Raw genomic sequence first — 4796 nt, 5'->3', positions numbered from 1 at the left:
GTATACAGGGTGACGGTTTATGATAAGGCTTATAATAGGCCCAAGCCCAGAGGCGGCTTAAGGCCCGTAAGTATAAACCGCCATGTATGAATAAGACTTGTAAAGTAAGGCATGTAAGAGTTGTCACCGAGCCGGACACATTGTATGAGCCGGCCGGGACTCTATAGGCCGCAGGGCGTCAACCCGTGTATATAAGGGGACGACCCGGTGGCGTCTTAGGGCAAGAAACAACAGATCGAGAGCCAAGCTAGCGTATTTCGCTCCTTGGTCATCGAAACCTAGAAATACCACATCAACTGGACTAGGCTTTACCTTAACCGCAAGGGGCCGAACCAGTATAAACCTCTCGTGTCCTTTTGTGACACCCCCGATTCAATCGTACACTAATCATACACGCAAACGTGTACGATCAAGATCAGGGACTCACGGGAAGATATCACAACACAACTCTACAAATAAAATAAGTCATACAAGCATCATTACAAGCCAGGGGCCTCGAGGGCTCGAATACAAGAGCTTGATCATAGACGAGTCAGCGGAAGCAACAATATCTGAGTACAGACATAAGTTAAACAAGTTTGCCTTAAGAAGGCTAGCACAAACTAGGATACAGATCGAAAGAGGCGCATGCCTCCTGCCTGGGATCCTCCTAAACTACTCTTGGTCGTCGTCAGCGGGCTGCACGTAGTAGTAGGCACCTCCTGAGTAGTAGTAGTCGTCATCGACAGTGGTGTCTGGCTCCTGGGGTCCATCGTCTGGTCGCAACAATCAGGTATAGAAAGGGGGGAAAGAGGAGCAAAGCAACCGTGAGTACTCATCCAAAGTACTCGCAAGCAAGGAGCTACACTACATATGTATGCATTGGTATCAAATGGAATAAGGGTATCATATGTGGACTGAACTGTAGAATGCCGAAATAAGAGGGGGATAGCTAGTCCTATCGAAGACTATGCTTCTAGTAACCTCCATCTTGCAGCAGAAGAAGAGAGTAGATGGTAAGTTCACCAAGTAGCATCGTGTAGCATAAACCTACCCGGCGATCCTCTCCTCGTCGCCCTGTTAGAGAGTGACCACCGGGTTGTATCTGGCACTTGGAAGGGTGTGTTTTATTAAGTATCTAGTTCTAGTTGTCATAAGGTCAAGGTACAACTCCAAGTCATCCTGTTACCGAAGATCACGGCTATTCGAATAGATTAACTTCCCTGCAGGGGTGTACCACATTTCCCAACACGCTCGATCCCCTTTGTCCGGACATACTTTTTTGGGTCATGCCCGGCCTCGGAAGATCAACATGTCGCAGCCCTACCTCGGCACAACAGAGAGGTCAGCACACCGATCTTAATCCTATGGCGTAGGGGTCTGGGCCCATCGCCCATTGCACACCTGCATGTTGCGAACGCGGCCGGCGAGTAGACCTAGCCTCCCTTATACAAGAGCAGGCGTTCCAGTCCAACCTGGCGTGCGCCGCTCAGTCGCTGACGTCAAGAAGGCTTCGGCTGATACCACGACGTCGAGTGCCCATAACTGTTCCCGCGTAGTTGGTTAGTGCGTATAGGCCAGTGGCCAGACTCAGATCAAATACCCAGATCTTGTTAAGCGTGTTATTTTGAAGTAACCGCGGACGCCGGCCAGGGCCAGGCCCACCTCTCTCCTAGGTGATCTCAACCTGCCCTGTCGCTCCGCCACAAAGATCCACTCAGAGGGCCGTTAGGACAAAGGTCCTTTCAGCCCCCAATCCATGAATCACTCGCGGGTACTCTACGAGTCGACCCGACTTTAGTCACAACATGTATCAGGTGTAATATGTATAGTATATACCCGTGATCAACACACGACGTGATCACGGCCTGATAGTATAGCATGGCAGACTGTCAAGAATGTAGGGCCACTGATGATAAACTAGCATCCTATACTAAGCATTTAGGATTGCAGGTAAGGTATCAACAATTGTAGCAACAATGATAGGCTATGCATCAAAATAGGATTAACGGAAAGCAGTAACATGCTACACTACTCTAATGCAAGAAGTAGAGAGAAGAGTAGGCGATATATGGTGATCAAAGGGGGGGCTTGCCTGGTTGCTCTGCAGACAGAAACGGACCCTCGAAGGTGAAGTAGTCGATCACTGATTCAACTGCGGTCTCGGGGTCTACCAGAAAGAAATAATGGAGGGGGAACACAATAAATAACAGAGAAATCAAAGCATCACAAAGCATAACATGTAAATACACGGTGCTAGGGATGTCCTAACGCATTACTAGGTGCTATCGGCAAAGGGGGGAAACATCCAGGAAAGTATTTCCGGTGTTTCACGTTTTCGGACAGATGAACCGGAGGGGAAAAGTTGTGTGTTCACTATGCTAGGGATGTGTGGCGGACGAACGGGCTACATATCTGGATTCGTCTCGTCGTTCTGAGCAACTTTCATGTAGAAAACTTTTTCATCTGAGCTACGGTTTATTTTCTATGATTTTTCAAAGATTTAAACAATATTCTGAATTTGTTATTAATAAGCAATTAAATAGCTAAAATGCTATGCGCACCCAGATCTGTGTACACAGAGGTGTACCAGAGGGTGACAGTGGGACCCAGGGGGTCCCAGTTGACCCAGTCAACTGTCAACAGAGGTGACCGTTGACTGGTCAAATCTACTAAGAGGGGCCCCATGTCATAGAGACAATAGGTTAATTACCTAGTTAAGCCTAAATTAATTAAGTTAATTAAGTAATAATTCATTAACTAATTAATTTTACCATTAAATATTTTATTTATTACTTTTTTAAAGGGGCATGGGGCCCGTAGGCCAGTGGTACAAGGGCCAGCCGGGCCGGGTTAACGCGGCGGGCCTGGGATGTGGGCGCCCGCCCGAACGAGGCACAGGCGCGTGCGTGCACGGGGCGCCGGCGCCGGGCGCATGGTCGGCGGCGCGGCTTGCCGGCCGGCCGCGGCAGGCAGAGGCGACGCAGGTGGCGATGGTCAGCGGGGCGACGACGACGTGACTCACGGGCAGGGCGGCTGCGGCGACCGCTGCGGTACGGGGCGAGCAGCGGCGCGGCAATGGCAGGGGCAGCGAGCGCGGCGTGGGGAATGGTCGGGCGAAGGAGGCCAGCATCGGCCGCGGGGTGGAGCGGGAGGCGCGGCGGCGAAGGCGAGCAGCCGCGGGTGCGTGTGAGGGCGCGTCAGGGACGCGGGTCAGCGTGCGGCCAACGGGCGTCGGCGAGCGCAGCGGCGGCAGCAGCAAGCTGCAGCCAGCAATGCGAGGAGGGGGAGCAGCACGGTGCGGCTGCACGCGTGCGGGCGCATGCGTAGCCAGAGTCGGCCGCCAGACAGGGACGACGCGGCGAGGAGAGGCGGGTCGAGGCTCGCGCACAGCCGCAGTAGGCAGGGGTCGAAGACAACGGCGGCCGACGCGAGCGAGCGGCACGACGGGTAGCTCAAGTGTGTGGAGGGAGCGGTCGGGAGGAGCCGCCACGGCCGGGCATGCGAGCAAACAGGGGACGGCGTTGCATGCGGGTAGCAGGGCGGGGGAGTAGGGTGCGGCCCTGGGTGGCCGTAGTTACTGGCGTGTGCGCGGACGACCGTAGGCGGTTGCGGCGGTAGCAGTAGCGAGTAAGCAGGGCGGCGGGGCTAGCTACGACAGCAAAACTGGAGGTGGTAGAGGGGGGCGCGCGCGTGCTCACTGTGTTGACGAGAAGGCCCGGGGACGCCGGAGGAGCTCAAGGCGGCGCGGATCGACGCGGTGGACGCCGAAGCCCGAGGAGGAAGTCGAGGTTGGGGTGGTGTCACTGGGCCGTCTGGTGCCTTGTGGCTCGACGTCGAGGAAGAGGACGGCGCTAAGGTGCTCCTGGACTCGTCGACGAGGCAAGGGATAGACGGTGGCCGTGGGATCGAGCGGCGCACGACGACGGCATCGGGCACGGTTGGATCTGGAGGAGGTGGGTCAGAGAGAGAGGGAGAGGGAGGGGCGCTCTAGGGTTAGTGGGGGGCGCCGGGGTCTTGTAGGGGGCGGTTCGCCGGCGGATGGTCGCCACGGCACCGACCGGTGTCGTGGCGGGCATCAGTGGCAGTCACAGCTGCAGTGAACAGGGGAAAGGGGTAACAGGGGTGGGTTGGGCTGGCCTAGTGGCCAGTTGGGCCAAGGCCTAGGGGAGGTGGGAAGGCCTTTTGTTTTTTTGTTTTTACTTTTGTTCTTGTTTTTTTACTTTTGTTCTTGTTTTTTTGTTGCCATTTATTTTAGTCCTAGTAAAATATAAACTTAGCATCTAAATTAGTATTTCAACCTAGTCCACAGTCACAAAAAGTCTAAGCACCAAATAACTTATATTTAACATTTTATTACTTATAAAAGGTATTTAAATAATTGTTGTTGCTACTGTTTTAATCATTTTAGAGTATTTCAGAATTTTATAAAAGTGTGGTTTCTTCACCCACATTTAGTATGGATTAATTCACACAAAACGAACATTTTAATTTTAATGTTTCAAAACTTTCGCCAATCGACTTTAATTTGAAGTTTAAATGCCGAACCGGTTTTGAACTAACGCGAGATTAACAACAGTAACCGTGGTGACGTGGCATCAATAATGTGGGATTACTGTAGCCTAATTATCCGGGCATCACAATTCTCCTCCACTACAAGAAATCTCATCCCGAGATTTAAGAGGTGGGATAAGGGGGAAAGTTCTGGTTACGAAATTCTAACGGATCTTCTCGGTCTTGGTTGCTCTTCTCAAGTGTTTGCTCCATGATGGTTATCCCTCCATTCCTCTACTTCTGTGCGTCGGGACGAAGTTGTC

Source organism: Triticum urartu, chromosome 3, assembly GCF_003073215.2.
Source record: "Triticum urartu cultivar G1812 chromosome 3, Tu2.1, whole genome shotgun sequence".
NCBI lineage: Eukaryota > Viridiplantae > Streptophyta > Magnoliopsida > Poales > Poaceae > Triticum > Triticum urartu.
Note: the sequence above shows the minus strand (reverse complement) of the source record.